This window comes from Tamandua tetradactyla, chromosome 8 (genome assembly GCF_023851605.1).
Source record: "Tamandua tetradactyla isolate mTamTet1 chromosome 8, mTamTet1.pri, whole genome shotgun sequence".
Classification (NCBI taxonomy): domain Eukaryota; kingdom Metazoa; phylum Chordata; class Mammalia; order Pilosa; family Myrmecophagidae; genus Tamandua; species Tamandua tetradactyla.
Genome location: NC_135334.1, coordinates 121,279,844 through 121,292,642, shown reverse-complemented (window position 1 = coordinate 121,292,642; position 12,799 = coordinate 121,279,844). Strand labels below are relative to the sequence as shown.

Genomic DNA, 12,799 nt, shown 5'->3' with positions numbered 1-12,799 from the left:
TTCAGGGCTGGACAAGATCTCAAAAATCACCTCCTGCTAGCTCTTGCCAGATGAGAGCCTAGCTTCTATTTTACATACCTCCGGTGATGAAGGGCTCACTACCTCACAAGAGGGCCATGGTATTCTGACAGCTTTGTTAGAGAAGGCTTCCTTAACTGTCTCTTTGTGACTCAGTGTGGAAACAGGCCTTTGGCAATCCTGTCCCGCTCTGCCGCACAGGCCTGGAGGCTCCAGGAAGGGGTTTCTACACTTTATGACTCATAAAGCCTCAGGTCAGGCCGGCCCCACGTGGCCCCGCAGGGCAGCAGACACGGCATTCGGGGGAAAGCAGTGCTTTAGAAATAGCAGGTAGCTGAGGGAGGGGTGGCCGCTGGTAGGAGCACCAACCACACGGGGACATTTGCGAACATCATCTCCTTGGAGTCTCACAACCAGCCCAGCAGGCAGTTAGTTCTATTCTTGGGGACCTAAGGCTCAGAGAAGGTGAGCGACTTGCCCAGGGCCGCTCAGCTGGTATGTGGTGATGGGTTGCGGAGCTCAGACAGGGTGAGTGACTTGCCTGGGGTTGCAGAGCCCAAGAGGAACCCCAGTTCTGGGGTAGTGGCCAAGACTTAGAAAGGGCTCTCAGGGGCAGGCCGGGATTCCTCTGTCAGGTTAATGGGTGAGTCCCAAGGCAACTCTCTGAGGAGCCCTGGTTTGGTGGGCACTACAAGGGTGGGAAATGTCACCGCAGGGGCCCCGGCCTCGATGGCATCAAACCCACACCTGAGGCAGAGGCTGCTGGGCTGGCCCTGACACTCCAGAGCCTGGGCAGCCTCTCTGGTCTTGGAACCGGGCACTGAGCTCAGCCCTTCCCACACCCTCTGAGTAAACTGAGGCAGGGAGTGGGGGGGTGAAGGAAGTTGGCCGAGGTCGCAAGTGGGGCCCCAGCCCTTACACCCGCCGCCGTCCCAGTCTCTCCACCCCACTGAAGAGGCAGCTGGGTGAGTTCAGGTGCTGAGGAGGAGCCGGCAGCCCTGGGAGCGGCAGGCAGCTCGGCCAACGGGAAGGGCCCGGAAGCCGCCTGGGAATCCCCTGCGGGATGGCAGAAGCCTCTCTCCCCCAGAGTGCAGACGCTTCTACCCGGGCTGGTCGGCAGGGAGCAGGGAATGACCCCGCAGGAGAAGGGTGGGCCCTCGAGGGCAGGGAGCCGCACGCTGGCCGCCCCACGGTGGGGGGCACTGTCACCTGCAGGGAACCCCCAACCACGGCCGGGCCCTGGGGAGGCCTCAAGGCTGGAGGGGAGAGCACCTCGGCCAGGAGACCAGAGTAAGGGTTGGTCCAGGGCCTGGGGCGGCCAACGACAGCCTGTGGGCCTAACCCGGCCCACGGCCTGCTGTGAGCTAGGAGCAGGGCTTAGTTTTAAATAGCTGGAAAAATAAAATAAAAAATTACTGTGGAACACATGAAATCCAGATTTCAGGGTCCATGCACAAAGCTGCTCCGGGGCCGGCCAGGCCCGCCGGCCTGGGTCCTGCTCACAGCTACCACACATCCCGGGGCAGTGCTGCAGGGGATGACGTGGGGCACCCCAGGGTCCAGGGGGCGGGCGCTGGAGGCGCGAGGACAGCAGGCTGGGGGCAGGCACCGAAGCTGCGTCCTCAGGAGAGACAGGGTCCCAGGTGCGAGTCCAGACCTCGGCTCTGCCCCCCACGGTCTGGGTGAGGGACTGCCAGACCTCGCTCTTCTCACGTGCGGAGTGGGACCCCTAAAAGCACCCGCTGGTTGGTCTGCTAGGAAGAGGAAGCAGGCGGCAGCGGCTGGGCAGGGGCACGGGCAGGGCTCAGGGATCAGAGCTGGCAGTAGCACCTCTAGCATCGTCGTCATCGACTGCTCCATACGTGTGGGAGGAGTGAGCAGGGAACTTGTCATTTGCAGGAGAAATTAAGGACAAAAACATGTCCTTACACTTGACCCATTTCTGAGGGTGGGAACCCATCGTAAGTAGGAATTTGATGAGGCTCCTTCAGTTAAGGCGTGGCCCACGTCAACTAAGGTGGATCTTAATCCCATGACTGGGTCCTTTATTAGAGAACGAAGTTCAGACATAGGGAGAGAAAGTCATGGAAGCGAGAAGCTGAGATCAATGGAACCAGGAAGAGAAGAGAGAAGGCAGCAGTCACTGCCCAGCCCCTGGCCACGAGGCAGGGGAGCCAAGGATCCCCAGCAGCTGTCTTTGAGAAGAAAGCATCGCCCTGATGATGCTTTGAACTGGACATTTTCCCAGACTCCATCCCAAGAAATAAATTCCCAGTGTTTAAGCCAAACCATTTCATGGTATTTCCTTGGAACAGCCTAAGAAACCGAAACACTATCCATGTTGAGCTCTTTCATATACATTTCCTGCAAACTTGGAGGGTCTGCCTGTGCTTTCCTGCTGGTGTGTGCTGATGGGAACAAAATAAGGGAACCAGCTGCAGGCACAGCTTGTTGGAAAATTCTGGAACAGTCACCGCAGCTGTGTGAGCAGTGAGAGTGGAGGTACCGGTTTTAGATGATATTTTATAGCAGGCAGACTGACTACTTCTAAGCAACTACAGTTTAAATTGACCAAATATATACTTTTCACTACCCTTTCTTTTTTTTGCATGGGCAGGCACCAGGAATCAAATCTGGGTCTCTGGCATGGCAGGTGAGAACTCTGCCACTGAGCCACTGTCGTACCGCCCAAATACATACTTTTGTATCAATTCAGTTTATACAATGAAATTATTATATTAATGTTTTACTAAATTCCAGTCACCCTGCAATACTCAACTCTTCCAAGAAACCTCCTCCCCCAGCAGCCTTGTCACTCCCCTACTGCCTCCCCCTCATATATGCCGGTGAGCGGCATTTCCGATCTGCTTCTAATAGCACCAGATGTTGACACGGCTCCCAGGTTCTGGCACCAGACTGCCTGTGTTTGAATGCAGTCGTATCACCTCCTAGCTGTGTAACCTTGACCAAGTGACTTAACCTCTCTGAGCCTCACTTTCCTCATCTGTAGAAAGAGGAAGATACACCTGTGTTGTAGATTAGTCCAGGGATTAGAATAGAGAATCTGTGTAAAATGCTGGCGCACAGCAGGTTTTCAGTGAATGGTGGCTGCTCCTGTAACTCACCACGCTGCTGGCCATCTCCCCTGCACACGACGCTGTGAGGGGAGGGACTCCCTGGTGTTCATGAGAACAAATGTTCCCGAATAAAAAAGTGGATGGAGGAGAAGAGGCACAGCAGGACAGAGGGACGGAGGGATGACCAGATGGCCACAAAGACCACCGGGACTTTCAGTGCTCACTCACCTGAAGAGAATGAGACCCACAGCCCCCGTCAGCTCAGGGGCTTTCTTGTGTCCTAAGTCTAAGGGGCCGGGTGGGGGACACATGGGGTGAACTCCCCAAGCCAGCGCCACGCGCCAGGACCCCCCGCCTCGCCTCTCTCGGCGTCTGCCAAGCCCCTGGAGCAGGGGGTGGGTTTGGAGAGGGGCGGTCTCTGGAACAGAATTCCTTCTCTGTTCTGGGTCCCTTGTCAGTCTACACATGGAGAGTCCCCTCGTCCTTCACCGAGGCGGGAGCCCTCCCAGCCTGACAACAGCACCCAGGCGCCCCTGACAGCCCCAGGGGAATCGAGCGGTGTGGTGGCCACAGCACCTGTGGCCAGACTGAACGGGGGTCCCACCCCTGCTCGCAGGACACGGCACCCTTGGCCCAGCACAGGGGATGGTCCTCACCTGTCAGCGGGCCTCAACAGTGTTTTTCGGAGAGCTCCTCAGAGCAGACGCCCCAGGAGATGCGCTGCGAAGAACAAAAGGTTTTATTGTCACCAGGTACGTGTGCCCTGATTCTCCTCCCCCGGAACCACCCCCCCATATATTAGGCTACTGAAGTTTCTGAGGCGTCAGCCAGGAAAACGCTGCTGACTGAGTCATTTCCAAACGGATTTGAAACTGTTTTCCCCTTAACAGCTCTTAACACCATGTGGCACACATCTTAGAAATGCTGAGCCAGTGGCCCTCGAAGGTGCCTTCACAGCTGGCACTCCAGGATTCCAAGGGCCGTGGGATTCAGAGGAGGGGAGTAAACGGCCCCTCGACCCCCCCAACTGGCTCAAGCCACACACCTAGGGGCCACTCTCAGGACCCCCTTTCCCACCCCCACAGCCAATATGTGCCTCCAGCCCACCCCTTCTCTCGGCCTTATGCCACCAGCTCCCACCAGAACAAGTGCAGCTTCCTCACCAAGTCCTGCTTGCCCCACTCCCTTATCCACGTAGCAAGGGGGGCTCTTCTAAAAATGCAAATTGAATCTTGTCACTCCCCCATGTGCAGGTCTCCACCATATTAAGTATAGCTACTGCTGCATTGGCTATAAAATCCGGACTCCTATGTGGCCGGTGGAGCCCTGCCTGTTTGCCCCTGCCCTTCCTCTGTCCTCCTTACTATTACCACGCCCGCCCACCTGGACCCTATAGACTCCTGGCCTCTTCCTCATTGTCTCAGGACACCAGGCCCTTTGTCCTGCAGATCCACTGCTCAAGTACTCTGCCCCACCCCCCCCACCGCCAACCCCCCCCCCCCCCCAGTGCCTGGCTGGTTCCTCTCCCTGGAGGCTTCAGCCAAGCTCCCTCCTCCTGGGAGCCTTTCCTGGTACTTGACCTACACAGTGAACCTCAATTCCAGCTGCACATTAGAAATGAAAACTGTCAATGCCCAGGCCCCACCCCAGACCAAGTCCTCAGAACCCCTGGGGGTGGGGCCAGAGCTCCCATGATGCTAAGGAAATGCCAGGTTTGGCACCAGGGTCTGTCGCTCCCACCTGTGCACACCTTCCCAGTGCTCACCATGGCTCAGTGCCACCATCCTGCTCGCTCACAGCATGCCTGTGCCCCCCACTCGAACACGGGCTCTCTGAGGGCAGGGACGGACCTGTCCTTTGCAGCCCTGTGTCCAGAGCCTAGAGCAGGGCCCCGGACCTGGTAAATGCTCAGTAGATATTTTCAGGAAGAAGGAGAGGAAAGGGGTCTGGAGAGGCCAGGATAGTTTTCCAGAAGAGCTAAGACGAACCAACTTTGGTCCTGCCTGGAGGTTTCCAGTCTTTAGAAATCACATTGCTGGATGTAGGAGTTTGGGGTTTTTAACCTCTTTTGAGTCAGAAAAACTGATGGAAGCTGCAGACTCCTCTTCTTGGAAAACTGCACACACACAAGCAGGCTTTGGGTTCACTGACCCCAAGAAGCCTACCTGGGGAGGCAGGAGGTTCTGGCTTCCCCCACTGCCCATAGAGTCTTACAGTAGTGGTTCCTCAGCCTTGGCCCCCCACTGGAACTCCCTGAAGGCTCTAAATAATGCAGATGCTGGGGTCCCCTGCCAAGAGATCCTGATTTCACGGGTCTGGGGTGCAGCCTGGGCATCAACTTTTGCATCGTGGCATCTGCGGCTCTACTGAGACACCCGCCTCAGACCCCACCCTCAGCACAGTCTAGTCCCACTGCTCCCACGTGGGCTGCAGGCAAGGCTGGGTTTCCTGGTGCAGCAGGACCTGGCCTGGGAGAATTTGCCTGGCACCCTGGCATCTGGAAAGCAGTGGCGCGTGACACTGCCACTCCCTCTGTCTCTTCCTGGAGGCTCATTCCCCCTGGGTCATTTACCCCAGAGCAATATCACCGTGCAGGAGAAGAAACTTTGAGACCACAGTGTTTTCAGAGGGGCCCAGGAAGAGCGAGCAAGAGCTTTGCCACAGCTGGCATGGCCCGCTCAGGACTGAGCATGCAGGAGGGACTTGGAGATTCCCAGCCCAGAGCTAATCTCTCTCCACCTGCTGCCCCATCCCCGCTCACCAGGACCTCAGCATGGAGAGGCATGCGGAGCACTGGACTGAGAGTCACACAGCTGGCCCCTGGTTTCTACTCCTGGTTCTGCCGTGTGTCCACCACCTGAACTTGGGAGCCTATGCAGAGCTGCTTCCCTATCGTGAAGGGGCATACTAAGGCCGCCCATCCCACACAGGTGTGAAGGTGAGCCAGGCTGGGCCACAGCAGGGCTCAGTCCACACTGCTGCCTGGCCTCCCGCCTCCCACCTGAAGCTGCTGCAGTTGCCACATCTTCCCAGCTATGTGGCTCTAGATCATCACTTCACTACTGTGCCTTATTATTCCCACCTGTAAAATGGACTTAATAATGGCCTGTGGCGAGTAGGTACCTGAAAGGTACCTGGCACACAGGATGTGCCAAATAAATGTTACCAATTGTGATGATGATGATTATCATCATCTGGAAACTGTCGATTGTTCGCCCAGCAGTGTGAAGGCCACTGGGGGCTTGACCCAGCCTGCAGAGACACATCTGGCCTGGCGGCCTCCCGGTCGGACAGTGCTCACTGCTACTCCTGGCCAAGGGAAGGCGGGCTTAAGCAGGGCAGGGCCCAGCTGGACAGCCTACCGGGGCCCCTGCCCTCTGCACGGGCGGGGTCTCTGCCCTGGGCCTTTGGCCGAGATATGGCCCAGCCAGCTTGGTGAGTCAGGCAATCGACCACGTGGGAGCACAGTCTGCCTCTCTGGCTGGAAGGGGAGGGGGAAAGCGTGGCCTGGAAGCCGGCCCGCCTGCACACTGGTGCGCGGCCATCCTGCTCTCCTGCTGTCTGGACTTTGTCCTGTTGGCTCAGGAAAGAGGCTGGTCCCAGGCGGCAGTGCTGGTTTCCACATCTGACAGGTGCTGTGCTTCCAGAAACCCCAGTTGACTCCAGGGGCTGGCTTCTGAGCCCTACTATCTTATTTTTTCATCTCTGGTCTTATTCACCCCACCTTTTTGTAGTTGTTAAAACAAACAAAAAAAGCTGTTACTTTGAGCACCAGGAAAAGTGTGAGGCCATAAAGCACAAGTTCCCTTTAAGGCCCCAGGCTGCCTCCCACTAGCCGAGCAGGTGAGCTGCTGGGCCAGCCGCTCTGAGCCCCAGCGGCCTCCCTCCAGGAGACCCACATCTTGCAGGATCGCTGCAGAAGTGAGAAAATGCATGTCAAAGCTCTGGGGACACAGTCAACCGAGTCCAACCAACCGAGAGCTGTTCCCTCCAGCGTCGTGGAAGAAGCACGCTGCTCTCACAACCTCCGGGAATCAGACGATTTTAGAGCCCAGAGGGTCTCCTGCTTGCCTACTACATGTGGTTCCCAAGCCCCATCACACAATCCTGGGAGCCCCACTCTCCTGGGGACAGACAAGCCTTGGAGCTGGGAGGTGGGAGCCAGGCTTGACTCCTGACCTCTGGGGGAAGGAGACCAGGGGCACAAAGAACGCAGGTCAGCAGCCCTGCCCTGGCCAGACTGTGGCAGACGAGCGGCTGCACTTTACAGCTTGTCTCATGCCTTTCCTCACTGTATCTCACTTAATCTCTAAGTCACCCCTACCCCCCACCCCGGAGATAACAGACAAAGAAACTGAGCCTCAGAGGTTCAGTGACTTTCCAGTGGTCCAACAAGTAAGTGGCTAGGCCAGGATTAGAATTCAGGTTTGCTTGAGGGATGGGAAAAAAATACATGGAACTATTAAACTCCACCACCAGGAAACCACTGATATTGCGTCAAGCATTAGGGATACCCAAATCAGAAGGCCAAGCCCTTGATCTTGAGGCTTGCTCTTATGACACTTTATGGATGCAGAGGAGAAGTTCAGACTACCTATAGGCATGCCTAAGAGTCACCTTCCAGAGGACCTCTGTTGTTGTTCAGATGTGGCCTCAGTCTCTCTAAGCCATTGCCCTCCCTCCACGTGGGACATGACACCCAGGGGTGAAAGTCTCCCTGGCAGCATGGGAGATGACTCCCAGGGATGAGCCTGGCCCTGGCACCATGGGATCAACAATGCCATCCTGACAAAAAGGGGGGAAAGAAGTGTAACAAATCAGGTATCAGTGGCCGAGAGAGTTCAAATAGGGTGGAGAGGCTACTCTGGAGGTCACTCTTACGCAAGCATCAGTTAGATATTGCTGACTATCACAGCTTGCCAACCCCCAACCAAAACCATTCCAGCCAATCCTAAAGAACACCTAGGGTGTTATATAAGATTCTACCAATGTTCCATGCACTAGGGTGACTTTCCAGAATTCTACAACCTCCAGATGGGTCCCTGGACCAGATAAGTCCTGAAATGCAGAGGGCCAGCCTCTCCAGAACATCAGCTAGTTTCATCCCCCTATTCCAAATTACTGAAAGCCCCTGCCAACATGAAATAGTTAGAACGGGCATAGCCAAAATACTCCTAAAGAGTGGGAGAAAGATCAAAGGAGATGGTGGATTATACCAAGAAGGTCGGGCTTAACAAATAAGTATAACTGCTCAATCACTACATTGATATTTCTTTTAGTCTGCAGTATCTTAGAGCAGCTGGAAGTAAAAAACTAAAATTATGGAATTGTACCCATACCAAACTCTGAAATCTGCTCCACAACTAATTATTGCGATGCGCTTTGAAATTTATTTCTTGTATATATGTTATTTTTCACAAAAATGAAAAAAAAAATCGATCGTGATGAAAAAATACACAGCTACATAATGATATTGTGAACCACTGATTGCACTTTGGATGAGTACATATGTAAATATATAATATATATCAATAAAACATTTCTTTAAAAAAGCATCAAATTAAATGATTAAATAAAATTCAGGTCTGACTTGAGCCCAGAACTCCTGCCTCCTTACCTGCTGCCTGAGTGAAACAAAGATTTTGAAGCTCCCCCACCTCACCGTTCCACCCCTCTGCCTGTCTGCCCAACCTCCCCTCCTCCTAAAGCTCCCTGAAGGCCCGACTCTCAGCTTCCCGTCAGGAAGGAAAAGATCAGCTCCACCAATCGTGGTTAGGACATTCCTTTGGCATAGCTGATGAGGTCTGCAGATATAGTCCTTCCAAGGAAGTCTTGCTTTGAAACCTAAGCAATGAGACTGGAGGGCCTGAGATGTGAAGAAGTGGCCTCTCTGATGGGAGGATGCAGAGTGGGGACATGGCAGACCACAGATCCTCCAGCCTCCTCACCTGGCCTGCGTGCAGCCAAAGCCTCACACTGAGGTTGAACCATAGCCTCTAACTGTCCCCCTCTCTGTGGGTTCCTTTTCTTGACTATTTGACTTTTTTAGCAGGTTGTCTGGGCCTCACTAGCTCTTGCACCCTCAGATGCTGAATTCCAATGCTCCAATGCTCAGAATCACAGGGCCAGAAAGGTCTTTGAGGACATCATCTAGTTCAGTCCCCATTTCTCAGATGAGGAGTCTGAGGGCCAGAGAATCCCCACCCTTCGAGGGAATATATGTGTGTGTGCGCGCGCGCGCATATAGGAGGATGGGAGGGAGATCTGTTAGAGCAGCTGGTGCTTCCCAACTGGTGTCACATCAAGACACACAGAGAGAAGGATGGGTGTTCACACTGGGGTGGACAGACTGGGTTGTACCTGGCCTGAGATGACTTGCCCAGGACTCTGCCCCTGAGAGCTAAAATGACCATGTCAACACACCTGGAACCCATCTGGGCGTGTACTTTGGTTGGGAAGCTCTAAGTTAGAGGGACATTTAGGGACTACCTGAAAGGCAGCCCTAACAGATCCCAGGATGGCTCCCAGCGGTCAGTCATCTCCCAAGGACCCTCCCCGTCCCATGGCAAGAGGCAGAACTATGAACCAGTTCTTGCTGTGGACTTTGAACTGAGGACAACCTAAATTCCAATCCCTTTACTCAAAATTGTAGCAAAAACTGTGGCAAGCTGAGCCTCAGTGTTCTCACCTGTAAAATGGGGAAGAAGGCAGGACCAGCTCGCTAAACCCAGATGTGAGCCTGGCAGCAGCCTGGAGCTCTGGGGAGAGGTCATGCTAGGCCTAACAAGGTGTCCCCTTCTCACACGGTGGGAGGAAAGTGTGAACAACGGCTGTCCCCTTGAGATGTGGGACAAGGGGTTCCTATAACTGCTCCAGGAAGATGAGTGTCACCAAGAACTTGTAAAGGGGGTCAGGCCGAGGGAAGGCCACCGTGTGACCAGTGCTTCACTGGTCTTCTCTCACTGGACTCCACCACCCTGCAAGCTAGAGACTCTGGCTTTATCACCCGGGGTCACTGGAGCTCAGGATGGCGGTGGCACTTGCCCCAGTCACAAAGCAGGACAGCGGCCTGGCTGAGCTTTACCCTCAGGTCCCTCCGACCCGAGCTCAGTGTCCCACCAACTCTGGGATGTGCTTCCCTTGCACTCCAGTGCTCTCTCGGTGGGGTCACTGAAGACAGATGTCAGAAGGACGGTGCCCGGGCCCCAGCCCAGGGGGTCAGAACGCCAAGCAGCGGAGCCGGGCACCTGTGGGTTTACCAAACACCCGCGCCTATGCTAGCCAACCATGACGGTGGGCACAGGGGCCGTGGGCAGGCCAGGGCGTGGACCCAGGACCAACCCTCAGAGGCACCTTCCTCCAGAAGGCCTCCCAAGGAGCCATGTCTTCTCAGGGTTTCCGTCCTGAGCCCCCGCCCACTGCAGTTTACTGGACACAGGAAATGGAGGACTCAAACCCATCCCTGCCCTCAGGGAGTGTCCAGTCTGCCCTCAGGGACCAGGACTGACCACAAGCAGTCACACACCCACCTGATCATGAAGCAGCAGGGGATTCCACCTAGGCCCCGGCGCTGCCTCTGAGGGTCAAGAAGGGCTCTAAGAGTGTGGTCTCCCATATTTAATAATAATAAAAGCTACTATTTCATGCTTACTACTTGCCAAGGATTGTGGTAACCCTTTCACGTGACTCAGTTTACCCTTTCAACCGCTCTGAGGTAAGCACAGCATTTAACCCCATTTTGCAGTTGAAGAATCTGAGACTCAGAGCAGTAACGGGCCTGCCCAAGGTCACACAGCGGTAGAGCTGGGAGTTGTGGTAGAGCCTGGGAAGGCTGCCTGGGGGCGGTGGCATCTCATCTGCCTCTTGTCTCCCTTCCTGAGCTCACTGCCTGGACAGGGCAGGCTGTCGCTGAAGGACCTGCCTGCTATCATGTGGGGTCCCTGATTAGAGACCCCCTTCCTCCCCCTAATCAGCTGCCAAGGGCCCAGGCCTAGCCTCAGTCTCTTAGGAACACCAGCCCTGGCCCGAGCTTAACCCTTGGTTAGCCACCTGTCCTCAGCCAGCCAGGCTCTATAAAGTGTGCGAGCTGGACCCCAGTGCCCTGTGCAGCCCCAGCGTGTCTTCAGTTGCTTGGATTCAGAGACTGGGCCCCAAACCCCGTGAACCCAGGGGAACTTCACAGGGCTGTTTTCGCTCCCTCTCGCTTATCACTTTGTCTCTGCAGGCGACAGAACAGGACAGTAAAGCACAGGGGTTCTGGGTGTGTCCGGGGCAACGTCACCCAGCACCCAGGCCCTGGACTCCATAGGGAAGAGGCCCAGAGAAAATCCATTTCCACAGTCATGAGGAGGCGGCTGGGCCCAAGAGGGCTGTGCCAACCCCACAGGCTGGAGCTCAGGCCACTGCTTCGCAGGCAGGGCGGGGCATTCCACCCATCCGCATCCCTGGCAGCCCAGTCAGGAAGGTGGGAACAGGGGGCCATGCAGCCCACTGGGCCTCCCTCCCCAGGGTTCCCGGCCTCTCAGGTCCCCCCAGGATTGCTGGGGAGCCCCAACCCGACTGCCTCCGGCCCTCCCGGGCTGGGCTCAGCCAGCGTGGCCTTGGCCCTGGCACCCCCAGAGCAGCCCAGATTCAGGAGTGCCCAGAGAGGGAGGTGGGGGTGGGGAGGTGGGCATAGAGGAGGAAGCAAGAGGGGAAGAGAGAGAGACGAGGAAGGAGGGGGAGCCAGAGAGGCAGGTGGGGGAAGGAAGAACGGGGAAATGAGAGGTAGAGAGTGACCTAGAGAAGGGGACGGAGACACCGAGACAGGGACAGAGACACTGAGAGAGAGGGCAACAGACACGGCAGAGAGGCCCAGCACGTGCTGCAGCCTGGGGACCTGGTTGTCTCCCCTGGCACTCTCGCTGTCTCCCCAGCCCAGGCTTCCTCTGACATGACGGGGCTCCCTCCTGCTGACCTGAGTCGTCCTGGCCACCACAGGAAGCCCACGAGGGCCCAGGAACCCTGCACCCCGAGCCTGCCCTGGGAGCACACGCCACACCCCGGTCGGAAATCATGAGCCCGGCCTCCCCACGTGACCTCCCTGGACGCCTTGGCTCTGACCACCCCCCCGGCTCTCACGGTGGCCTGCCCCTCCCCAGCCCCTCCCTCTTAGCCGCAGTCGCCCCCAGGTTCTAGGGGCCGCAGGGAGGCCCCTAACACCTTCCTCCCCGAAAGGCCTTAGCGGGCTGCCAGATGGGGTGTAACCCAAGCCTCTCCGAGATGCCCAGGGAAGACAAAGCACAGAGAGGGGACATGACCACGGCCAGCTCCAAAGGGCCCTGCTGTCCCCCAGGCACTGCGAGGAAGGCGGGAGGGAGGGAACGAGCTCGGCCAGGCCTGCCTGTCACCGCTTCCTTCCCTCAGCCGCTGCGTCCCCACCTGGGCAAGGGGGACAGGTCCCGGGCCTGCCCCTCAGGCAGGGTGGAATGCAGGGCCCTCTACCCTAAGCCGATGCCTGAGGGCTCGAGGCCTGGAGACTCACACCTCTTCTGCCCTGGGGTCACCCTGCTCCCCGCGCTTTGGGAAGGCACGGCCAGGCGTGGCCCCGGGAAGGCAGCACGTGACAGAGCCAACACCCTCCAAGAGGGGGGCGCAGGGGTAGGTGGTGAGGCTCAGCCAGACCCCCATCCCGGGGCCCGGGGCGGGCGGGGGCGCAGCGTGGC

The 12,799-nt window shown here is 56.7% G+C and overlaps 1 protein-coding gene across 5 annotated transcripts in view; it reads right to left on the bottom strand.

The window, feature by feature from the left end:
• CD82 (CD82 molecule) overlaps positions 1-12,799 on the bottom strand; it is a 49,512-nt gene that overhangs the window by 24,745 nt on the left and 11,968 nt on the right. For all 5 annotated transcript variants that reach the window (XM_077114469.1, XM_077114468.1, XM_077114467.1 and 2 more), the window contains exon 2: positions 3,752-3,815. The gene's annotated coding sequence lies outside the window, so the exon portion shown is untranslated. The remainder of the gene's footprint in view (positions 1-3,751; positions 3,816-12,799) is intronic.